The 26555-nt window shown below is 45.2% G+C and overlaps 1 protein-coding gene across 2 annotated transcripts in view; it reads right to left on the minus strand.

The window, feature by feature from the left end:
- The window catches only part of Zbtb38 (zinc finger and BTB domain containing 38), an 80414-nt gene that overhangs the window by 22993 nt on the left and 30866 nt on the right, over positions 1-26555 (minus strand). For both annotated transcript variants that reach the window (XR_013092451.2, XM_076867580.2), the window contains one exon: positions 23177-23281. The gene's annotated coding sequence lies outside the window, so the exon portion shown is untranslated. The remainder of the gene's footprint in view (positions 1-23176; positions 23282-26555) is intronic.

Here is a 26555-nt window from a genome sequence, read left to right on the forward strand (position 1 = left end):
ACACAGCAGGGACCAAGGCAGAGCGGGCAGAACAAAAAGGCCCGCATAGAGTCTAAATTGCAGGCTTATTATGCAGGATCGCTCCTGAGGAAGCCTGAAGCAGGAATAGACTTATGCTGGTACTGAAGAGGTAGGCCCTCAGGGACAGCCAGCCTGAGTCACCTGGTGAATCACTGAAAGATACTGAAGAATGTGCCAGAGAGGACCCCAAGAAGGGAAGCTGAGATGCAGAGTTAAGGCAAGCAGCCCCTGATCCCAGTGGCAGTTCCCAGGACAATCTGAACCCTGCTGGATGCTGCACTTTGCGCGTGGAATCCTTTATGGCTGGCCAGATACACAACAGCCATGCAGCAGGTGTCCTCCAGGTACTGACTGGCATGCAGAAGGTCACGGCATCTGTCCCATAGCTCAGAAAACATCCATACAGCCAGGTTGGCTGATCTGAAGGGAACACATCAGGAAGGTGAGTGGTGTGGCACCCCCTACCATGGCCAGTATGTAGATCCACCCTCTCATTTAGGGCCACGGTACAGGCTCAGGATTATGAGGCTTGTGCTGGGGACCAGTCAGTCAGGGTGCAGCATGAGAGCACTGGGTGTGAAGCGCTGGAGGAGCACCTGGGGAGGAGGCTCTCCTGGTCAGTAAGGAGCAGGGACATGGTTGGCGAGGCTCGTCAGAACCCTACACCCACATCCCAGTGTCCTTACAAAGGTTTATAAAATCCCCTGTGATTTGACCTCACTTCCTGCCACTCTAACCCATATTGGGCCTCTGTTTGTTCCTTGGATGTGCCCAGGCCCTGCGCACATGCTGCTTCTGCAGCCTGGAGTGCCCTCTGGCCCAGGCAGCCACCCACCCTGGCCTCCACCTGACCCCTTAGGTCCTCAGCTATGTACTCACACTGCACTTTTCTTTCCAGTATTTATTGTAACTGCTGTTAAAAGTCACTTGACAAACATGTGCCTTACCACAGAGTAAAACTTCTGTGAGGGTTGAGAGTGCTTCCCACAGTTTCCCTAGCAATCAGCTCTGCGACGCTACGTAAGAGGTGCTCATAAACACTCCCAAGATGAATGCAGAACCAAAAAGCACCCCACTATCGATGAGCTTTATAGGAGCACCACACCTGGTGTGTTGGCAAGCTTTTAGGACCCAGCATTAGGTCAATGTGAACTGCCCTGCTAATTCCCAACCAAGCTATCAAAACAATCAAGAAAGCCATCCTGACATGGAAAGGAGAAAACGAGAACACCACGCAAATCACAAATCAACAAGCTCTGGTGGCTCAGAGCTGAGCTGCAAAGGATCTTACTGCCCAAACGAGTGACAGCATTGACACAGCTTCAAAACACAGGAATGTCACTCACTTGTCACTGCTTGGGATCAAACGAGGCAAGGAACAGTCCTTCACATTCTCCTGATACACTGTGCTCAAAATCCAGGAATCGGGTCTTTGTCTTGGGGCCTTAGACTGAATTGTCAACCAACTTTTAAAAAATTTACCTTCTCAAATACTAAAAATGAAAAGTTGGCAGCACACTGGTGCAGGGTCAGGCCTTGATGGCTTGGGAAGGACTTCATGTTCATGTGACATCCTCCCTTCTGGCACTCCCATGCTTTCCCACTCCCTGTAACCACTTCTAAATTCCTTCCGGCTGCGCTGCCTCCCTCGCCCAGCCTCCTCTCCTAAGAGGCAGATCTGGAGATGGTGCTGGGCCTGGGATTTGCTTCTGGGTCATAGAACTATGGGTGCTTGAGTATCCCCATGCCCCAGTAAAACACACATTCCAGAAACACATAAGCTTCCTTCTTCTCTCAGGCAACCCAGAGCAAGAGGGAAAGAGCGTGGTAATGGGCGCTTCCCCAGTGGTTCTCAGGAAGGATTTGAAACAGGGTGACAGCAGACACTGAATCCGTTTTGGAAGATGGGTCTGGGCGGGGGTGCTTTTTGCATTCTGCTGTGTGCTTTATTCTCTGCGTCCTGCTGACAGTTCCTGAGCTGTGCAGTGTGCTAGCTGCCTGTGACTTCTGAGTACATTGTACTCAGTACATTGGGGCTCAGAGGTAGAGCTCTTAACTAGCATGTGTGAGGCAGTGGTTCGATCCTCAGTACCACAGTTAAAAAATAAAAAAATAAATAAAAAATAAAGGTATTGTGTCAACCTCTAACTAAAAAATAAATGTTTAAAAAAAGAAAAGAAATGGGTTACTCTGTCTCCTGCTGTGTTGGAGCCCTCTGGGCAGCTCTTCCAAAAGTTACTTTAAATGACATCCACATCCCTCCACAAATGTGTCAAAGTCCATGTCAACTTATTCTTTGGCAGGAGGAAGATCATGTAGATATGTCAGCTATGCGCTGTACCCTGGCACTTAATGGGAACGTCCATGTACCTGGCACTGCTGGGCACACCACATCCAGTGTGCCCATTTAGGCTTCACAGCAATCTTACTTTTCAGATGATAAAGCAGATGCAGAGAGGCTGTGGAGCTTGGTCAAGATCAAGCTAGTGAGGGGCGGTGCTGGGATGCAGAATGACTCAAAAACCACTCTCTTTCAAGTTCAGGAGCACCAAGACAGCACAAAGAACTTAGTGTTTCCACCTCTGACCTACAACCCCTGCCAGAAGGGGATCATTTCCCCAAAATGTTCCTAAATGCCACATGTACCGCCAGGTACATTAAGGGCAGTTCAGTATTTTCCACAAAATTCTAGTTTTAATTCATTTTCTTAATAAAATTCAATATAATGTAATGTCTGCCATTCGTAAGTATTAATCAATTTAATTTTTGTCCAATTTTTGTTTCAAGATAATGTTTATTGAAGGCCTTACCCTAATGATTTATCGAGTGTCATATGTTAATGGTAACAGGGTGGCCGTTGGAAGGGGCACAGAAAGGGAATAAGATTAAAGCTATCAACCAGGAGAAGGAAGAGACCCCAAAACACTGTACTGGTCCTTTCCTAAAACAGGGCTGTAGCTGAGGAGAACTTAGGAGAAGGCAGACAGTGTCCAGTCTGGAAAGGTGGAAAGAGTCCAGATCTCAGTGTCAATGGCCCTGACTACACTGTGATCAGGGCAAGTTTCTTAAACTCTTTGCACCTCATCTGCCAAATGGAGCTCCTAACAGAAGCTACTAGGGTACATGAGGACGAAATGATAAGACTCATACAGCGCTCAGCAGTAGATGGTATAAAATCAAGCTCCATAAGCATTAGCTGTACTATTACTATTATGACCAATACATGATTATTATTAGTCACAAACATCAGTAGGAGCAAGTACTAGCTAAGTCTTGGCTCCCCAAATCAGGGAATGTGAAATTCCCAATGGTGGGGATAAAGGTTATCTCTCAGGTGTGCTCAGAGTCCCCCAAGACCCTTCACATTGCTTGATAGCCCTGAGGCGCTCACAAGCTGACCATTCTTCCACCCAAGACTGACCCACAGCACACGTGGCACCTACTCACAAATATCATCTAAAGGGTTTTCTTTCATTAGGGGCACTGTTGGCATTTGTCCTAAGCCTGTGAAAAGAGGCATGAACTATCTAAATAAAAATCTTTAAAGGTGACTCCTTATTAGCTGTTCGGGTAAAAAGTCTGGTAAAAGGGGGCCAAAATAATCCATTTAAAACATAAACTTAGATCATCAATAAATTTTCGTTATGTGTGCTTTTCCTCTTAAGGTCACTTGCATGTGTCTATAAATTGACAAGTATAAACAAAGCGGGGTGTCACCTGTTTACTGGGCCATGTGCCTGTTGTGGGTGGTGACATTCTCTTCCCTTCCCCTGCACTCTGCTGTCACTTCTCTAGTCTGTTTAGACCACACCACCACACCTGCTCCTCTCTCTGCACACAAAGGGATCTTTGGCATGCAAAGTCTTGGGTCATCCTAACTCTTACTCTAAAAGTAGGAACCTAAGAACATATCCATTTGGTTACAATTTATTTTAGGGAGAATTTTTATGGTTTTGGTTTTTTGATTTCAGAATTCTTTAAGTCTCCATGAATTCATGAAGTTTTTTTTTGTTCAGTAAGAAAAATCAAAAACAAAAAACCTTTGTGCTCAGTTTTGGGTGCAGCATATTCATGCAGTTTATTCTAAACCCTGATTCAAACTTCCACCAAAGTCCTTGATTAACATGATAGGCGACGCTCAGGTGTGGTCAACAGGTTCAAGCTTTCCTTTCCCCTGCTCTCCCAGGCCACCTTTTCTCTCCCTATGCAGCTGGTAACCTTTATTCTCTAAGAGTAAAGCAGGGCCTTTGCTTACAGTGCCCAGGCTCAAATTCCAGTTCTACTAATGTACTAGCTGTAAGAACTTGGACAAGTTCATTAACATTCTAGACCTGTTATTTTTCAAAATCTATAAAGTAGATACGACAGTGCAACCTCAATGAGGGTTGAGTGAGATAATACATAAAAAATAGAATTTCAGTCTCCTGCCCTTTTTCTTTTTCTTTTCTTTTTTTTTTTAAGAAAGAGTGAGAGAGAGTGAGAAAGAGGGAGAGAGAGAGAGAATTTTTCAATATTTATTCTTTAGTTTTCAGCAGACACAACATCTTTGTTTGTATGTGGTGCTGAGAATCGAACCCGGGCCGCACGCATTCCAGGCGAGCGCGCTACTGCTTGAGCCACATCCCCAGCCCCTCCTGCCCTTTTTCAACCTGATCAATTTGCATGAAAATTCTAGAAGATAACACAGAGCAATACCTACAACTCCTTCCTCTAGCTCATCTTATGGTGATACTAGCAACCAGTCTAATGCTTGATGGTTGAAGGGTACTAGAAGTAGGGTTGGTTTGTAAGTGGGGCCTTCCCTGAAGCTGAAGTGATGAGGGGCCTGCAGAGGCCCAGGCTCTGAGAGCCTCCAGGAAGTCCAGGCACGATGAACTATGATGGGCTGTATAATCAGGACCTGGGGACTCAGGTCAGGCTGGCCCCCAAAAGAAGGGAAAAAAACTAAAAAGTACTCAGGAGGTCTGGGGTTACAGCTCAGTGGTGGAGTGCTTGCTTACCTTGCACGTGTGAAGCACTGGGTTTGATCCACAGCACCACACAAAAATAAAATCAATAAAATAAAGGCATTGTGTCCATTTACAACTAAAATAAATATATATATATATTTTTTTTTTTTAAGTAGGAAAGATAAGAGGAAAAAACAAACATTTAGAAAATAGGAGACTATAAGTAATATAGTAAGAATTCCTATTTTAAGGCCTTGGGAGAATATGTGAATATTTTTCAGTACAGTGATATACTTAGAACACTTTCAAAGAATAGGTTCATGCATCGCAATGTTATATTATGATAAATATAGTCAATAGCTATGTATTAATGATACAAAATTAGTGACTCTTCTGCTCCAGAGAGCCCTGCGTGCTCACTGAGGATATCATGCCTGTGTTCCTCCTGAGAAGACTATCCAGAGGATGGGATTTGAGCAGCCAGAGAGGAGCCTCTCTTGCAGAGAGAAGGCCCCGTTTGGCCCTTCCCACCTGGGGGAAGGGACAGAGTCAGACTGCCCTGAGACCTAGGTTGGAGTTTTATCTGGTTTCTTTACACACAGAAACACCAAGGCAGCCAGTTTCCATCAGAATGCTTAGGAACTTGGGCTGGGAGTAGTGCTCTTCACACCTCATTCCTTTCCATCCTCACCTGGTGGGGAGGAGACCTTTATGCACAATAAGATGAGTGATGCTGAGGGACATCAGTACCAGCAAGGAGAGAAGGCAGGGCAGAGGGAGGTCTGAGGCTGGAGAGGTGAGGCTTGAGAGGGGGGCTGGACGTGGGATGCAGGGGGAGGGCAAGATGGAAGGGGCTTGGGTCCCCCCCAGGAGGCCTTTGTACCAATGCATCCCTAGTAAACAGCCCCTGTAGGCGCACAGCTCCTGGAAGTCCTGGCTCTTCCCGAGTTGCCAACTGTCCCTTCTGCTCTTCTAGGCATCTTGGGCTTAACAATAGGGTATTAATGTCAGCTTCCCTGGCTTGGAGAATAGGCAATCTCTCTTAAAAACATGATCCCTGGGGCTGGGATTGTGGCTCAGCGGTAGAGCGCTCCCTAGCATGTGCGAGGCCCTGGGTTCGATCCTCAGCACCACATAAAAATAAAATAAAAATATTTTGTTTCCAACTACAACTAAAAAATAAATTTTTAAAAATTTAAGAAAATAAATAAACAAACACGATCCGTGCCCTGGTGGCAGCTTTTTCAGGGTGCGTTTTAGAGCTCTTTCACAGTTGGTGACCACAGCCCATTCCCAGTTCTGTGTCCACAAGATGGTGCTGAATACACACACACACACACACACACACACACACACACACACAGTTCTTGGGTCCTTAGGAGCCGGCAAATTCACTACCCAAACTGTTTTCAAAACAGTGGAGTAGATGAGCAAGCGCTGCTTTAATATGGACCAACCTTGGGGCGTTTTAGATAACAAGCAGCAAACAGTGCTTGGGCTATGGCGGAGTGAACATGCAAATCATTCAGAATATGCCGCACGTGGATTTCAGAGACTGTTCAGATCAGGGATGGGACCACCCCCCCCCCTCCAGAGTGGGACTGTCCTCCTTATAGGTCTTTACCAAGGAGTGATTGAGGGCCCTCTGCTATCCACAGCCCTTGGAGGGTTCACCATGTCCTTTTCCTGGGCTCTAACTCCTTCAGCTATTCCCCTGCAAATTTTACAGAGAAGCTGAAGATCACATGAGGTAACCCAAACAGGCGTCCAGGCTTCTCTGAGCCTTACCAACCATGCTCCTCCAATGGCAGATGCTGGGCCCCCACTTACTGAGTGTGACCTTGAGAAGTACCTGACCTCACTAAGCCTCAGTCTCCTCTATAAAAGGAAGCTAATCGTTGGGAGGATTAAATGAGGGCAGATGAGCATTTGGTAAATGCACAGTGGACAGTAGGTGCTCCATTATTCATTTTATTTTTAATATACAAACTTTTTGCAGGGGTGGAGAGCATGGTCTTCTCACTTCCTTCCTTGTTTTCTGCCTCCCGTTTTTGGCTTCCAAACTTCCAGGACTGAATTTTTTAAGCGAAACTCAAAAGTTCACTTATTTATTCTCATTAAATTTAATTGTGTTCATTGGGTCCATTCTTTCCCCACCTGCTGAAATATTTCAGAATGTCAGTTCTATCATAAAATACATCTACTGATTGCTTAAGAGCCAGGACTTCCAGGAGCTGTGCAACCTACAGGGGCTATTTATTAGGGATGTATTGGTACAAAGGCCTCCTGGGGGGGGGACCCAAGCACTGATCCCTGCTCCATTTTAGGACAGTGGTGTCAGTGACCTAACGGACAGGACTGTAGCTGAATGTGATGGTCCTTCTCACCCAGTTGAATCATGCTTCAAGATCAGTACTTCTGTACTGATGCCTACTTAGGAAATACTCTTTAATATGCTAGAATAAGAGAGATAAAAGTCTTGGCGTTTTCCTTAAAGAAGACTGAACACAAGGAACCGTGTCAGAACATGACCGGGAGGTGCAGCTTTGGCCATGGTAACACACCAATATGTTTACATTCATTTAGAGTGGAGACGCTGAGACCACAGGTAAGTGACTTTGAGGTCAGACCAGAAAGTTTCAGAGCTGCTGGGAACAGTTGTTGGGAACAACCTAAGAGCAAAAGAACAAGAAGCCAAGCTTCCTGGTGCTGATCCATAGCCTCTGGTCTCTGAGCATTTGCAGGTGACTCAATACAAAACCCCAACAGTTAACACTGTCTCTGCTCAGTTGTTTCAATAAACACAGTTAGATTAACTTTTCTAACCATTCTGTTCCCTTCCCTCTTCCTCCTAAGTAGCTGGGCCCACTTGTTTTTCTCGGGCTCACATCCCAGCATCCCTGTGCCCCACCCTGCCATGGAATTCAGACAGCCTGCCATTGTTTCTGACCCACATCCGCTTACCCAGCAGAACACCACCTTCCCATCCTGGCTCCTCCCAAAGGCCAACTTTCTGGACCCAGATGCAGAACAAAGACAAGAGCACTCGGCCTTATTCTTGGTTAGTTCTGTACCCCTGTCAAATTACCTGTATTCGCAGCACCACCTCACTCTCCTTCTCACTCTCCTTATCACGACACACTTAAGGGCTATGAGATTATATTTCCATTCCAAAAATGAGACATTGAGTCTCAGAAAAATTAAGCTGAAGACCCAGGACCATATAGCCAGCAACTGGCAAAGCTGAGTTTTGTTATCCTGATCTTGTGACTTTGGGCTTCTAATCAATCATTAACATTCTTAAGTAAATAAATATTTATTTATTTTAAGTGGACACAATATCTTTATTTTGCATTTATGTGGTTCAAGCATGCTAGGTGAGCACTCTACCACTGAGCCACAACCCCAGCCCTTCATTAACATTCTTAAAATAAAGACTATGTTTGTGTCATCTCAAGGTTAATAAATATAAACTACCGTCTCGTCTGTTGACTGGCATATTTAATGTCTGTGCTTGTTTTATGCCAAATTCTGAGTGAACTGTGCATTGGCCACTGAAAGAACTACCTATATTTACTAATAAAGCAGATTTTTCCGGTCAGCACATGTTTTATTACCACGCTGCTGACCAAATGATGGCTTATGCATTCTGCCTCGTGTTCTTGTCGCCTTGCATTATCTGATCGCAGAGCATTTTGTTTAATTTATCCTGTAAAATGGGAATAATAGCCGAGAGGTTTACTGTGATAAACCAAGCAATGACCACAGAGACCTCGGCCAGTAACTGTTCAATTAATGGGATCACATGTGACTACCAGTAATACATTTTCAATATGTTCATTAAAGCCAGATTGTATTGTTGGCAGAATCAGTTCAGAGAAGCCAACTCCTTCCTCCCTGTTTCCACCACCTTCTGGAGCCCCCAGTCCAATGGAGGAGGCAGCCGAGCAGACCGCTCCTCTAGGAAGATTGTGGTGCTACACTGGGAGCCTCCAGGACTGTAGAGGGGGCAGCCTAAAACCCAATTGGGGTAAGAAAATTTGAGGAAAAGGAGCATGTCCTTGGAATCCAGGAGGGAAAGGGCATCTGTTCTAGGCAGAGGTCAATGCTAAGGAAGGGAAACCTGAAAGGGAATGGAATACCCAAGGAAGGCCAAGGGTGGGGGATAGTGCTACTCAGGGTGGGTGCAGGAGCTGCCTGGAGATGAGAAGGGAGAACAGCAGGGCCCTGGTCAGGAAGTTTCAACCTCAGGCCGAGCAGGACTCTACCCTGGGCCCCACGGTGCTCAGCCCCTCGCCACATCTGGAATCACCTATGGGAACTTGAGAAGGCACTGGTGCTGAAGGCCCCAGCTCAAGCTGCTGGTTTACTTGCTTTTAGTGGGACCTGGGTATTGAGATTTTTTTAAACCTCCAAGTGACTCTGATGTATAACATGGACAACGATAAGATGCTTGAAAGACCTGAAAAATCTTTGCCCGACAAAAAAAAAAAATCTTCCAACAAAGTTGCAGACAGGTCATTCTGGGAACAGTTTGGTGAGAAGGATATCTGTGAGGGTTCTTTTAGGAAGGCAAGACCACAGGTAGGAAGAGAGGATGATGATTTGAAAGCCATTTGGATGGCAGAGTCAACCAACTAGAAACTGAAGGGGAGTGAGGGACGACAGGCAGCTGACTTGCCGGTTCTGTGGCCAAGATGCACCATGAACAGGGAGGGAACCTAGATCAAAGAGCTGGGAGGAGGTTAAGAAGTCTGTGCTCCCCAAAGTGGAGCACAGGGCTGAAAGGAAGCTGTACAGTGCACTGACCAGAGGCGGTGGCTGCACACTCGAGCGTGGGTCTTGCCCAGGGAAAGTGAATGACATGAAAAGAAATGGGGTCAAAGATGGAGCTTCGAGGGATGGGGGTGGACATACCAGCATCATGGAATTATTATGACTTTCATTTCTTGATGCTTCTCTAGACCGCCTGAATCAGCACACAGGGGTAAGGCCCCAGAATCTGAGTCTTCATAAGCTTTCAGGTGCTTGTGGATCGAGGCAAGGCTTGGACATGGTGCTCGTTTCCTGTGAGTGCTGTACAAATTACCACAAACGTGGTGACTTAAAACAACAGTAATTTATTATGTCATCACACCAGAGGCCAGAAGTCCCAATTCAAGGTGTCAGTGGGGCTGTGCTTTCTCTGAAGGTGGGAGTGGGGGGATCCTTTCTTGCTTCTTCCAGCTTCTGATGGTTCATCTTTCCTTGGCTTGTAGCAGTGTCACTCCAATCTCTGCCTTTGTCTTCACATGGCTACCTCCTCTGTATGGGTCTCTCCTCTGTGTCTGTCCTAAGGATGCTTGTCATTGGATTTAGGGTTTGCCTGCTAATCCAGGATGAGCTCATCTCAAGATTCTTAATTACATCTGCAAAGACCTATCTTTTTTTTCTCCAAATAAGGTCATAGTCACGAGTTCTAAGTTCTAGGACATATCTTTTGGCATCTGCCAACCATCCCACTACAGGTATCATGGCAATAACTCATTGGATGAATGGAGAGTGGGTATGGATCCAGAACTCCAAGCTAAATTCCCTGACAGGGGCAAGAAAAGGAGAAGGAAAAGAGGAAGACAGAACCACTTCAGGGATTGCCCAGACACATGTTGTACTTCCTCTCAAGCCCTGCTCTGTCCAAGGGCCCCCAGGCCACTAAGAGTCCAGGGAAATGACCACCTGAAAGTGGAGTGTGGAATGGAAAAAAAATCATCAATTAACAAAAAAACTAGCCAGACTTTGTTATCTATAAGATGTGGGCAAGAACTTTGAATGGCTGAAAGGACTTTTAGTTCATTTTCTAAACTGGATTAATTTGAAATGAATCCAGAATTTCCTAAGACATCACAGCCCTTTCCCCCTTGCCACCAGTACTGTTCAGTCCAGACAAGAAGTCACCTTGGCAGAATGGATTATTTCTGTCCTTCAAAATGTTTTCTTAGGCTGGCCAGGCGTGTTGGTACACACCTGTAATTCCAGTGACTCAGGAGGCTGAGGCAAGAGGATTGCAAGTTCAATGCCAGCCTGGGCAACGTAGCAGAACCCTCTCTCTGTCTGAAAAAAAAAAGGCCTGGGGGGTGGGGTTAGCACAGTGGTAAAACAGCCCTGACTTCAATCTCTAGTACTAAGAAGGAAAAGAAAAAAAAAAAAATTCCTGAGAAGCAGTTGGTCACTAATATTGAAAAAGTTTCACTATACCTCGTTACCTACTGGGGTGCCAGACATCTGCACTGAGAGTGACTCACCCACATTTTCACACCAATACCTGTTCCACCACTAAATTCCTACATTATAACTATGTGTGACAGTGCTCTGACACACAAAGGTTTTCTGTCCCTTAAGATAGGAATTTCCCTTCTTGGAAATCCTGTCGCAACAGTCTTCAGAATCAGATTCGTACTTGTGGTCAAAGTCACCCTATCTTACATTTCTATGGCAGAATTCAAAGACGCAACTCCCAGCCAAACATCCCTTAAACCAGTCCCCAAACACCTTCTAACGGGCAAGCTGGCACTTTCGTTTAGGCCAATGTCTGCAGAGGCCGGTCTGTGCTTCTCCACAGTGCCTACAGCCGCATTCTACATACACTGATGTGTGTAAGGGGATCTCATGTGCATCTTCTAGGACAGCGGCTCAGCACTTATGCTGGGCTCCCAAATTAAGCCCTGCCTCCAGTCCAAAGACCACACTGCAGGCTTATGGCTTTTCGCTGGTCACCTAGTCCTGGAACAGACTCCTAGAATGACTCTACATCCTGGCCCCCTTTCCGGCCACTCCACATGGCATAAACTCCACAATCTTACCTGTAATGCAGAACCTTATTTTTGTTTTCTGCCAGAGTTCTAAGAGAAGCCCAACTCCTATAATAAAAGTGGGTGAATTGGACAGATTCTAGAAAGGATCTATGTGTGTGTGTGGTCCATCTTCACCTATATCAAGTAGAGATGTTGAGGTCCAGTTAACCAAGTGGCTTAAACCCAGTTTAAGGGAGCCAAGTTTCCTTGCCTCTGGTGAAATGATAATAGTGGCAATGGAGATGTCTTTGATAGCAAAAGCTAACATTTACAGAGCACTTTCTACATGCTAGGCCCTGGGGTAGGAGCCACACAGACTTTTTTTTTTTTTTTTTTTTTTTAATAACTTCGTCCCAAAAGTGCAGTAGAAGTGGTTAAAAGATAGTTAGGAGAAAGGGAAAGCACTGTAGATTCCTAGGTGTGCAGGAGGTCAAGTAAGTGTCAATGGGCAGGGATAGGACAATTCTCACACTTAGGAAGTTGCTAACTATTTGATATTTCAAAAAACATCCTTAGACGGGGTAGGTCAATACCATAGACCAGCTCCATCAGAACATGCCTGCTGTCCTCTGCTGTCACCCATCTCCTGATGCCATCCAGGTTGGCCTCAGCAGGCTGGGATCCATTCTGCTGCCTCAAGTGTGACATGCTCAGAAAAGGCGGATATTCTTTTGATGGGTTCTTCCTGTTTCATCCTTGGACCAGTGCACCAAGCACTGAACAGCCCAATGGAGGCTACTATGTCTGATGCCTCTCCAGAAGTCCTCAGACACACATGCTGTGTACAGGGGCTGACCCGATTGACATAATCCCTCTGCCCATATCAGATAGATGTAGTTTGTATCTGAAGTAGTTGATTTATGTGCTATGACATGGAGAAGGTTCAACTGCCATTACTTTTCCTTGGGCTTGGGTTGGTCTTGGGCTTGGGCAGGCTCCAGACCGATGTTCTGTAGAAGACTATGCAGGTCACCACCGTGGACTCTTGCCTGGTGGGATGAGTCAGATGGTGAAGTGGCCCAAGCTGCATGCAGTCTCGTTAGGTTCCCACAGTCTCTTAGAAAATTTGAATGCCCCCCAGATTTCCACAATCTAGCCATTTTCTATCTCCTTATACCTTAGCGCACATTTAACACTCATATTACCTTCTTGCACCTGTATATATATGAGTTTTAGACTCTAACCCATAAAAGGCAATCATAAATCACTTTTAGAGTTTGTTCTGCCTATAAGTTTCAATCTCTGTTCAGTGATTCATTTTTTAAAGTTAATGATTCAAGCTCTCAAAACTACTCAAGGGCTCCAAATCAATGAGGGACAGGTGGTGAGAAGTCTTCTCATGGAATATATTTGGGTGACACACTTTTCCCTCAGGGTCTCTTCAGTTTTTTCATTCTCATAGGAAAAATTTCTCAAGACATGACTCCTAGGGGGTACAGTGCAGAAAGCGAATTCTTCCCTTTGCTCTAGTCATCCTTCATGAAGGTGATAGTCAGCTTCTAGTTGGCAATTCATGAAACCATCACCCAGCCCCTCCTTTAAAAATGAGCCCCATATTCATCATTAGCAGGTGTTGTATAATGGGGAAGCAATCATTGAGGAGCTATGTACTGCCTTATTCAGTAGCTCCTTATTGGGTCAGAGTGTTCTGAGAGGACATCACGCTCCACCACAGTGTCATGCAAACGTGAGGACCCAACAAAGATCAGAGGAATGGAACCTGGACTACCTGGCTATTGGGGCTTCAAAACAACCAGGTCAACAAAATAATGCATAGCTACCAAGACACAAGCACCCTCAAGAAATTCTCAGAACTGCCCTGGGGACTAATGGTGGTCAACCCCAGGAAGCACGGTTTCTGCTCTAGAGACCTCAGATGGACCCAGAGCGGAGCCCCCGTCTATCGGTCAGTCTTAACTTTGGTGGTGCAGGGACTCCCTGCAGGAAGGCTGCTGGTGCCTTTCCTATGCTCTGCCCTTGCCTCCCGTCTACCATCAACAGCCTCATGTTAGCAGTTGCTTCCTTCCTGGCTTCAGACACAAAATGCCAACAGACTGTTTGTATGGGCCAGGGCCCGGGATGTTTATTTAAATTTGTGTCCACACCTTCCCTGAGTACACATGGAATGCTGTCCCATTTCTCACAATTCCTCCTCCATGCTTCTAGTCTGAAGCCACCACTGGTAATACTGCCATCTCTGGAGGGAGACCTGGCATGGCAGCTCAGCCCTCAGAGGTGAAAGCTACTGCCTCCTAGGGTCAGGGGTGGCAGCTGATGGGCAAAGGTGCCAAGAAAGCCCATGGACAGGTCTGAGGTCCATGGAGTAGCAGTAAGGCTTTCCTATCATGAAAAGGCTACAAAAACCAGTCAGTCTTACAAAAGGATGCACGATGGTTTAGATAGAAGAGGTGGACTGGGGCAAACAGCTGCAGGGCAGAAGAAGAATATTAAAAAACTAAGTTCCAGGTAGCTTTTGCACAAGTTCACCAGGAAATAATTGAGTTAAAACAGAACACAGTCTTCAGGCAGAAGGCAGTTATGCACAGAGCTCCCCTGCCCACCTGAGCTAGAGTGGACTCATCTGGGAGCAGGGATGAATGATGTCAATACAGAAGTTGTCTGTATTAAAAAAAAAAAAAAAAGTAAAACTCCTAAAACAAACCCTAAAACCCACTGCAAGATAAAAACCCACAATATGCTGTTTAGAAATATTATGCTTTAAATATACTCATCTAAAAAAAAAAAAAAAAAAACTGAAGAGCAGGCTGTGCCGTGGGACAGCGAGTTTCTGTTTCTGCTTTCATTTTAGAGAACAAATGCTCACGGGCTGCAGGGGGAGGAGCTCCCCACGGGGACCCAGCACACAGAAAATGGCCACCCAGTAAGGAACCTTCTACAGGACGCACAGGGCTTCCAGGGACCTGCTGGGAAGATGGGCACTTACCTTGCGCACCCACCATGATCGACATGCCCAGAGCCGTTCTTTTCGACCACTAACATGAATCAGGCCTCCAAAGTAATTTGTTTGTTGAATACCACAATGACTAATCGCCAGAACTTTTATCTTCCTCATGGGGAGCAAGGGAATCTCATGGGGAAAACAGGTCATTTTTAAAGTAAGGTGGTTGCTACGATTGGAGGTGAGATTCCTATTTAAATTTCATAAGAGGAAAAAAAAAAAGGACCAACAGTTATTTCTTAAAATAGAGAAGCAAAAAAAACCCCAAAAAACCAAAAAAAATCATCAGCAACTCATTATACACAAAGAGTCTTAAAAATAGATCATTCAAATGTGACAAAAAGGCTTTTAATTGGTTTCTTGAAAATGCCAAAAATAAAAACAAATATTGAGAAGTTAAATACACAACAAACAGGGTAAGAAATTCAATAAGCAGCATATTTCCATTTAGGAAAAAATGTCTGTCCCAGGTCGTTGACACTGCTCTGTGCAGAAAGTCAACTTAGAGTGTGGCGAGGCTAGTGACACTCCAGGATTGCTAGACCTTGACAGGAAAAATTTTTAAAGGTCAGGGTTTTCGAGTTTTACACCCTAATGAGCACCGCAGCACTCAGAGTCTGCTAGGTTGCTTAATGTCCCAGTAAACCCCATTGAGGGCTTCATTCTGTGCCACACAGTCACTTTTACAGTCTATCTTGGTGACTCTGCTTTCTCAAGGTAGTTCTCCTGTCCCCCTCCCATTAAAGCAAAGGTGGAATTCACACTGATCTAACGAAAGGGCTAAACATACCATAGGAGGGGTGGTTAAGCAAGGATGCTCAGGAATGGGTGTGATGGTGACATTAAAACCCCTTCCACCAAAAAGCACCACAGATACAGCCCAGCCACACTGCTCGCTGAGTTCACACCAGAACCAACGAACGCACTTACGCAGGAACAGACCAGAACATCGTACCTGTTCTTTAAAAAAGAAAATCTTCACATGTATCTAGGAGCCAATTGCCATTCTATGAGAACTAACCAGATATCTTCTCACTCACACAAAAATATGTATACGTTTGGGGAGACCGATTCTGATACAGGCCTGCCTTGCCTGACAAGATAATGAATTCAGCTCTGGTTTTGCTGAACTGGTGGGCTTATCATCTAACTGCAATCAACTCTACAAATAGAACTTGTTCTAACGCACGGACAGGGGAAAAAAAAAAACCATCAAAACAAAACAAAAACAAATAAAACAGGGCCCAGAAACAGTATCTAACTCACAAAGCAGGAAGTGACAGCTGAACAGACAAAGTCGGTCTCACCTTGCACAAAGCCTGCCTTCGTGGGCTGCTGAGATAATCCCAGGATGCCCTTCCACTGCATCGCTCATGGAAATGCACCCTAGGATGCACGCTCTGCTCGAGCTGTGGCCAGCAAAGTGGCGGGGTGTGTGTGCTGGTTCCTCCTCTTCACAATCCTTGTGAAAATGTTTAGTTCCTCTCCAAATGAAGTCATTGTAGCACTGCTTGGTAATTTTCATAACATAAGAGAGGAATTTTTTTATTTTATTTTTATTTTTTTGGCACTGTTAGGGATCAAACTCAGGGCCGTGCTCATGCTGGTCAACTGCTCCACCACTGAGCTACATCCCCAGTCCATGGAAAAATGCCTTAAAATATGGAAAACAGACTTCTGCCTCTCCCAATTTAGAACATTAAAAAACAACAACAACAACAAAAAAAACCTACCTTAACTGGCAAGAATCTAAGTGCTTTAGCTAGAAATTCTGTGTCCTGTTGCCCTAATGGAAGCCCAGCAGATATTACAGTCAGCTTTCTCCACAAAATAGTGCCAACCCTGTCAGATTTTGTTGCTGGTTGCCATCTCCTGCCTGCATGACAGACTGGGCATGGGACACTTTCATCAATTGTGTGAACTTAAGCAAGTCCTATGACTTCACTGGACTCCTGTTTCCTTATCTGGAATGTGAAGAGGTTGGGCTTGTTTATTTCTGAGGTTCTTTTTAGCCATAAAATTTGAACACTGTGCCAGGCATGTTGGTACACTCCTGTAATCCCAGTTACTCAGGAGACAGACAGTGGGATCATAAGTTCAAGGTCAGTCTCAGTAACTCAGCAAGACCCTCTCTCAAAAAAAATAAAAAAAAGAAAAAAGAAAAAACTAAAACAAAACAATAAACCTTTTCTTTTTTAAAATGGCTGGGGGTGTAACTCAGTGATACAGCACTTATATAGCACATGCAAGGCCCTAGGTTCAGTCCCTTGTACTAAAAAAATTAAAAAAATATATATTTCCCCCTTCCCCTTTGTCATCTTTTGATTGACTCCCAGCCAGTCCCAATCTTTCTATAAAAATCTTCATTTCCTCCAAGCGGACATGTATATAAGGTAGGCTACGGCTCTGCCTAGCTATTATTTACATATCTATGAGGACAGTTGGAGAGAGTCATGAAATTGGGACCTCTGGAAGGTCTCAGGCAGAACCACTGTCCCCGTTTCCATATGCTTATTCCAGTACCCCTGCTTTTCTTCTAGAGAGGGAATGGAATTACTGCACCTTAGAACAGGACAAAAACTAAACCACTATTCAGCTGAATCTTCTCTGGTTACAGGTGAGGAAACCAAACCAGCAAAATCATCACTCTCTTTCTCAATGTTGCACATTGGATTGGTTGCTAGGAAAGAGCCCCAGGCTTTTAATCTCTCCATAAACCCACCTCTAGGGAGGCTCTGAGCTCTTTCCCAATGCTCTGTAGAGATTGTCAGACCTCAGCGCGTAACCAACAAGTATTTACTGAGCACCTCTGGACGAGTGAGTGCCCTAGGAGCTGTTTTAAACTTTCAACTGGCACAGTGACTCTGGGAATATTTAGCCCAGCAGAGCAATCATGACAGTTATCCAAGACACCAAATGATTGATCTTATCAGTGCAGAAATCCATTGGTGTTTTTACTCTAAAAGAAAAGCTTGCAACAGCACATTGATAGTAAATAAGAGCAGGTTAGTAAGAGGGGGAAGCCTCACGAAGGGGGACCCTGATTTGATATCTGGTTTGATATGTAGCAAATATTTTTGAACAAATTCAACTTATTGTACTTATCTCTGCTCCACTTTCTTGTCAAGAATTCTGAGGTTAAGATAACAACAGGGATGAGGGTCTCTAAATCTCTGGCCTAAAAATCAGGAACATAGTTATTTCATACCCTCACTATGTAGCCAGGGGCCAGCCTGGGGCCTAGACAGAAGAGGCTGGCCTCTGGAGTCCCACAGAACAGGCCATGAAACTCATCTCTGCAACCATGGCAGCTGCACTGTTGAGCATTCCCTTGTGACCAGGTGGCCTGAGGTTCTAATAAGGTGCCTGAGGTGATGCACATCAGAAATGCCCAATCCTGGGGCTGGGGATGTGGCTCAAGCGGTAGCGCGCTCGCCTGGCATGCGTGCGGCCCGGGTTCGATCCTCAGCACCACATACAAACAAGGATGTTGTGTCCGCCGATAACTAAAAAATAAATATTAAAATTCTCTCTCTCTCTCCCTCTCTCACTCTCTCTTTAAAAAAAAAAAAAAAAAGAAATGCCCAATCCACTCTCTTCTTCAGGGGCTGTGTGCATAAACAGGGAAACCACATTTCTAGGAAAGTTTCTAGGCCATCAGCACTCTTCTCCAAAAGAAGTGAACCATCAGCGAGATGCTGACATGCAGAAATGATTCAATATAGTTTGGGTTTTATTTATTTATTTGTTATAGGTAGACACAATATCTTATTTTTATGTAGTGCTGAAGATCAAAATAAGCGCCTCGCCCATGCTAGGTGATTGCTCTACCTCTGAGCCACAACCCCAACCCTGCATAGTTTTTTTTTTTTTCAGTTGTAGATGGACCAACACCTTTATTTTGTTTATTTATTTTTATATGGTGCTGAGGATCGAACCCAGGGCCTCATACGTGCAAGGCAAATACTCCAACACTGAGCCACAACTCCAGCCCCTCAATATAATTTTAATAGACATATTTCCATTGTGCCATTAGATTTGGAAAGCATATGCGGGTAACATAAAGCATAATTCAAGATGCACAAACCAAATGTTTTATATTCTCCATATACAGCTTACACACCAAACACATATATATGTCTGCATTCTTTGTTGTGAACAAGCAAAGAGCTAGCATGGGGCAGGAAAAAAAAAAAAGGATAAACTATTTTTCATCTAATGAGGTTGGGATAGATGAAAAACTTGAACTTCAGCCTAAAAATTCTATGACTCTAAGATACAGAGGATGAGAGAAATAATATAACAGCATGTTTATCCATCAGAAGACAGAGAGTCAGACAGATAAATGTATCAATGTATTTCAACTGCATGACAGTGAATATACTGTTGCTAACAACTAAAGTTATACTGGTTTTGCAAACTCTGGGCATAGGGACAGGTGTCATCACTCACTCCACAGCAAAAGAAACTGGTTTGAGGGCTATGTCACCCTACCCTGCTGTGGTTATGCTAAAGACAGCTATGGGAAGGTACAATCACACCACCAGTCATTGACTATCTGGAATCCAATAGATGATATATGATTACAAGTAAAATCCACACACACGAATGATACAAATTGAAAGCTTTTGAGCACAGACATTTAATGGAAACAGAATTTGAAATCAGCTCGCCAAGTCTCAGGTTAACCCTCCCTTCTGCTCTGCATTTTAACAAAGTGCTATTTGTGCGTCTTCATCAGCAGTCAGGGCAATACTCATTCAAAACGCAGATTTCCAGGCCCTGCTCCCAATCCACAAATCAGAATCAGGGCCTGGGAATCTACACTGTGATAAATTCCCCAGGTGCATTTTTATCTATACTAAATTGCTGCTCACCTGAACTGACACAGGATAGAATAGCCTTAATGGGAGGTATGTGCGCACTTTCCGTGACAAAATTTGTGCATTCAAATGAATCGGTACAGATCAAACTGGGTACAGATCAAGCTCTGTGTGTAAATGCACCCTCCTCCTATAGATTCCCATATCTACACAGGGTTGTGAGGGAAGGGAATCAACATTTATTAAATGCCCATTATAGTTTAGTTTTTAACAAACTGTCTTATCACTCCCTCTTCAAAATAAACCTATGTGAGCTATGGATGGAAAAAGTTAGGCTTAGAGGAACTGTTCTACACTCACGGCCTGGAAAGTGGCCCAGTTAGGTTGTGAAACTGGATTTATCTGACCCCAGCCTCCTCATTCCATTGTACTAAGCTCACACACACATGAGAACACAAAGACGAGAGTCATACCACAGCCATAGGGTAGGAGTCAATGCAATTAAATTACTTTTAGAAACTTTTCGCATCAACAGAAATGTAGCTTTTAATGCACTCATTCTATTAAGACGGATTCTTTGGTCTGTTTGCTGACAGTGGAATACAGTGTCTGACCACTATCACACCATGTTGAACAGTGAATTTTAGTAATCAGAAGTATGTTTGGGGACATGTTAGAGTCAAATTTAACACTGACTCTTAATTTGTGCAAGCTATAAACTAGTACAAAATGAAATCACTTCAATTCGCTCTGTACCTCACACTACTGTACAAAGGGAAAGACCAACAAATTTACATCTACCACCTGTCCTTCTGATGGTGCTCCCGAACCCACCCCTCCTCCTCTGGACCTGACATGCTGGCTCCTTCCATTGGGAAACCCCATCCATGGGCTTTTGGAATCATGTTCCTCTGGGGTTCTTCTTTGCTCTCCCGCCAGAATTCTCTCTTCCTCCCTAGGTCCTTTCTTTGCTTAAAAGGCTCCATCCTCAATCTTTTTCTCTATACACACTCTCTGCTGGAAAATCTCTCTTCCACCTCTTGACCTTTTCTTATATACTAATGACTCCAAAACTAGCCCTGACCTTCCTGTGGAGCCCAAAGCTGCATCAGCCTGGGAGGACAGCATGCTTCACCACTTCTGACTCAGCGCCTCTGAAATACAGCATCTTGCCTCCTCCCAGGCTTCCTCCATGGCACGGCGGCTCTGGGAAGCTCGGGGTTAGCACGAGCTGCTCCTTCTCCCCTGACCATCTGATTCTGTCAGTTCTTCCATTTTCCTCTGCTCCATTCCATTTCACTACCCTCATCCTCAACGGATGATCATCCACTCTGGGCCTTCCTTCTCCCCCGCTTTCCCTTTGTTGATTGCAACAGTCTATTTCCCTGCTTCTCCTCCCAATGTCCCCCAAGCCACACACAAGCACTTGCTCCTAATGCAAAGCACGGGTTAATACATTCAAATTTCCTAGTTGGCATCTGAGGCCATTATTGTTCAGCACCAAATGTTCTCCAGCTTTCCTTCTTACTGGATGCCTGTACAGACCAGTTCTAACTCAGCTAGCTGCACTTGACATTTTTCCCTGAATATGCTCCATGCTTTCTCCATCTCCCTCCATCCCTCCTATGTCAAATGTCTCCTCAAGTTACCAGAATATCTTCTTTTAACATTCACCATATAGCATTTCTGTATATTTTGTTTTCAGCTGCATAAGGGTCTGATGGGAAAGATTCTAGGTTGTTTCACCGCTGAGCTATCCATCCCCGTTAGCACAGCGTCATACTTACAGGAGGCACCCAAATATTTGCTATATAACATTTACAGAACTCCTAAGGTTTACAAAGCATTTCACATTCAACATCTCATTTGTTTTTATTTGGGACTCAAGTTATTACAAGTAGCATTCAAGCCTTGCAATCTGATTGCTACTGCTGAACACAATTCTTGAACAGATTTCTAACTTACTTTCTTATAAATCAAACAAAGGTATTTCTTCAATTGCTTTACTTTTGACCACCTCTAGTCCTTTGGCTTATGAAGCTAAAAGAGGAGAGCATTTTGAACCAAAGAAAGCCCCCTTGCCTAATTGCCTTTTCCTCTGTCTGTGAATAAATAATACAAATAAAAAGGCCCCCATGAGCAGGCAACAGTTGTGGAAAAATAAAAAATTTTATAAAAGAAAAATGACAAATTCCTTTCTAAAGATTTTGAGATTTTAAAAATAGCTCTCCCAGGGGCTGGGGCAGTAGCTCAGTGGTAGAGTGCCTGCCTAGCACGTGTGAGGCACTGGGTTCAATTCTCAGCACCACATAAAAATAAGTAAATAAAAAATAGCTCTCCTACATGAGTCAATCTCCAGCGTCCTTACAGCTACTAGTCCACCATAGTAACAATAGAAAATTACTAAGAGTTGAATAATTCCCTGATAAGAAACTGGTCACAACAATTGTAAAAACATAATAAATCGGTTTGCAAACCCAACGGCCTTGTAGGAGCTCAAGAAATAATTTGTTGAGTGAAAAATAAAGGAACTCAGAAAAAAGGTCTTACTATTGTTTATAAACATCATAAATTTAGTGGATGGAAATATATGTTAAGGTGGGAGAAAAAAATGAAAACTGAATTGAAAGGCAAGAACTTGGATATGTCCATTACTCTGGTCTGTTCCGGTGACAGTACAGACTGCTGAGAGCTGGGTAAAGGAGAGCAGGCAGGGCAGGTAGTGCCCCTCTGACTCCGCCTCTCTGGAGTTCGGGTGGAATGTGGGTTGCAAGCTCCTGGAGGGCAGGGACTTTGCTTTGAACTTTGTGTTCCTCACATAGCAGTTTGCATATAGAATAAACTCCATAAATGAAGCATGAGATGCAAAGCCCTCCATGACCTGTCTGTGTTTTCACAGTTCTGCCCTTTAACACCTGTTCTGTTTTACCTCCCAGGGGTATTGTAAGGAGGGAATAAAAATACCACTGTGAATGTCCTCAGTACACTTCCTGGCACACAAATATACACAAGTGCTTGACAAATGGAAGTTGTTACTGTCACCATCTGGGGCTTTGTACACGCCTCCAAGACAGGGCTACCAGTTCCTGGTTACAAGAACCCCAAGTGTCTCGGGGAGGGTTCTTCACACTTGTATACTGGATGCCTGGCACCATGCTCACCTGCAACAGGCCAGGAAGCTGTAGGACTGAGCATCAGGGATCCACATTCCAGACTTGCTTTGACCCCAGTCTACTGGGTAACTAACCCTCAAGTTCAAGAGTCACTTCAGCTTCCCAGGCCTCAATGATGTCTCTGGATCCCCCTAGGTCAGAGAAGCCACTGTCTATAAAAAGATGAATAAAAGCTCCCATGGCAGAACTGGAATGAGAAACTGGTTGTCCTAAAGCCCCGTTCCCTCATTCCCCTTCATCACAGAGGCCTCACAAGTCACATCTCCTTAATAACTGCTGTTTGAGAGTCATGGACACTTTGTAATCCCCAAACTTGGGATATAGCTGTCATAAATCATACAACCCTTAGGAGTTCTCCAGTTCCTCCAGAACAACCATTTTCTATTTCAAGTAGACTAAGGAGAGAAATAAGCTTTGTTACCTCAGTTAGAACGGACCAGACTTAACAGAGTTAGCTTTCCGTGCTTTGGAAGAAATCACTTGGAAATCCTTGGTACCGAGTCCTCCATCTCCTCCACATCAAGATCTAAAAAAAAAAAAAAAAAAGAAAGAAAAAAGTGCAGTGCCCATGAGTTGCTGTCAGGATTTGATGCTTCAGCGACAACAGGAATTGCAATTAGCATATATTGAACACCTACTGTAAGTCAAGGAATGCACAAATGATTGACACATGAGGCCTCCAGTAATCTTCATAATATTTCTCAGGTATACAGAGCATGCACCCATTTTACAGATGTAAACATGCAGGCTCCAGCGAGATCATGAAATCAGTTCAAATTCACACAGCTGATTTGAGAGTTGGGACTCAACCCCAGGTTCAAATGATTGCAAGGCCTGGACTATTAACCAGTAAGTCAGGGTTTCAACGGCTGTTCTGACAATGACCAGCTTTTTGAAATTTTTTAATTATACTATATAAACTGAAAACCAAAAGTTTCACAAACAATGATTACCCTTACAATGTGCAATGCGCACTATTTTCTATTCTATTCTTTTTATTGCACTACATATTCTAAACAACCCCCCCCTCCCCCTCATTTTTTCCCCCAGTAGCAACCCACTAAACGGATTCCGGATTCCAGGATCTTCTAATGGGTTCTCACTCTCTGGGAAAATCACTGTGCACCTCACCAGAAGTTTCTTTGAAAGCACGACAACCTCCGCCCCCATTCTTTTCAACCATGGGAGGTTCAGCTTCACAATTAGAAGAAAAGTGTTTAACTTTTAAAATATACATAAGGCACCATAACACATGTCATCTATAATGGATCCTTGGAGTGTACGTTCATTTAGGGCCGAAGTCCACAATATATTAGGCACTTACCTACAGCAAAGCAGAAGTTTTAAAGCGGATTCGCAAACAAACTAAAATCTCAGGTGATTTACTGGATACTCTGCAAATAAGTGTCTAAGAGCAGGCGGCGGTGGTGTAGCGACAGAGCCCACCTAACTGCTGCAGGAGCAAGAGGCTGAGATTGCAAACCCCTGGGGGCAGGGCCCTGCCTTTGCACGTCCCGTTCAATTGCAGGGGCTCGGCGTTGCACTGGAAATCACGTTCCCGGAGGACCAGGACTGGGGTCCCGTTCCGACCCCGGGGAGGGGAGGCGCTACAGTTAGCGCAGCGCCCGAGCCCGCTGGACCTGAGCCCACTGTGTCCCCGGTGCGCATTTCTCCCTCCGCCTGCCCTCTGGCCCGCCGCGCAGCTGGGCCACGAGATGCAACGCCACGGCCCGACTCGGGCTGAAAGCCACCCTCCGGGGCTCGGGGCGCGGGACCCTGCACCTGCGGGCGCTCGCTCGCCCCCCGCGGTTGCGCGGCTTCCCGGCGTCCACGGAGCTCGCAGCCCTGCAGGAGGCTCCCGGCTGGGTGAAGGCTCTCTCTGGAAGAGGAGCTGTCCGGCCGGCCGCGCCCGGGGCCCGAAGGCCGCGCCTCGCCCACCCGGCCCGGCAAAAACACCCTGCCAAGGGCACTTACGGGGCTCGGCTCCTCGGCGGCCGGCGCGCTTCCCCTGGGGGTCCATGGCGCTTCCGGACCCGCGAGTCCGGCCGCGGCGCCGCACAGCACCGCCCAGAAAATGGACGCCGGCGGCTCGGCTCCGCCGGCCCGGCCCGCCCCCGGCGTGGGGCAGAGGACACAGCCGCCCGGAGAGGTCGGCCCGACCCTCAGCCCGGCGCGCCGGAGCCGGGGGACCGCCACGCGCGGGATGAGGCCTTGGGAGGGCGCGGCCGGACCCTGCACCCTTCCGCGGGGCTCCGGGAGCGGCCGGGTGCCACCGAGGGCAGCGGCCTCAGCTTCCTCGAGGAGGACGCGATTCGAAACTCGCCAGAAGGGCAGCGCAGTTAGGGCTTTAGGGCCACAGAGCCTCGTCACCGTCAGAGAGAGGCCTGGGTCTGCAGGAGGGTCCTGGGCACGGGATCCAAACCCTGCACACTTAACAGACGCAAGACTCAGAAAAGTACTGTGCAGTTTTAATTGCGTCAAGTTCTCAGGAACAGGGTGTCACCTGTGTTTTCCCAGGCCTGTCAGGGGAGGCCTAGATTGATTTTCCCAACGTGGTATAAAAAGTACTTCACGCCAAAGACCAGTCTGCTTCCTTAAATAAAGGGCACTAGCTGCCTGCTGGAATCCTCCTTCCAAGGGCTGCGCATTTGAGTGTTTACTGAGGGCCTGCGGCAAACTGCCTCGTGGAGCTAACAGGCTAACGTGCTGTGTGCAGGTGTTTACTTGTTTAAAAAAAAAAAAAAAAAAATCCTTAGTGTTCCTTGTGTTCTGATGGTACTGAGTTTTATTCTTGCAATTTCTACAGAAAAGATTCACTCCCAGGCTACAACTTGGATTAAGAAGAGTCTGTTCTTTGCATGGCCTGCAGCTGCTTTTTAACTAGGAATACTGGCTTGCATCTCTGCATCCCTGTTCCTAGCCGAGTTTTAATAATGTGATCATTTTGATGATTTAAGTAGATTCTGATATTAACTCAAAGCCAGTAAAGCATTTTAAATGATACAGGAAAAATATATTGACTCCGTGTCAAATTAAAGAATCATGTCATTTAAAAATAAAGGCAGAGTTTTGAAGGCTGACAGGTTGGGTAACATGCGTACACATGTACCCCAACAGTTCCCAGCCTCTTCAATACCGAACACCTTTTATACTCTCTCCACAGGTCACGTGTTCAGAAAGATCCTACTCCACTAAACAGCATTTATTAAGTAATGATTCATCTTCCCACTTAAAAAAAAAAAAAAACTGCAATGTTTTTGTACATATAACTGCCAATCAGAGCTTTCATGAAACCTGAGCTAACCTGTTGGTAATGGTGGATTCTAACCTAAAAAACTCATAGTCTAATTGCATGTTTACATGTTTTCCTTAAGGCCTTTGGAAACTGAAATTATCCAAAGACCTCCAAGAGAACTGAGGCTCACAGATTAGAAGAGGGGCTGGGAAATGCCAGGATGCCCTATCACGCTCTGGGCTTCTTTGCAAACTGGAAGGTGGGAGGTGGGAGAACAAGGCTATTTGGCTTTCACGTTTTGTTTGCCTGGGTATAAATCCCAGTCTTGTTGCTTACAAGACCACTTTAGGCAAGTTACTTCACCTCTCTGGACCTCACCTTCCTTATCTGTAAAATGGGGCTACTTTTATTATTTGTGCATATTATAGAAGCTGAGAATTAAATGAGATAATACACGTGAAGCATTTACAACAGTATCTGAAAGTGCTAGTTGCAAGCTGTTGTGGCTGTTGCTAATATTGAAATTTAATATTCAGAGTTATTCATATATTTATTTGTTGCTGGG

The sequence above is a fragment of the Callospermophilus lateralis genome, chromosome 10 (genome assembly GCF_048772815.1).
Source record: "Callospermophilus lateralis isolate mCalLat2 chromosome 10, mCalLat2.hap1, whole genome shotgun sequence".
NCBI classification, from domain to species: domain Eukaryota; kingdom Metazoa; phylum Chordata; class Mammalia; order Rodentia; family Sciuridae; genus Callospermophilus; species Callospermophilus lateralis.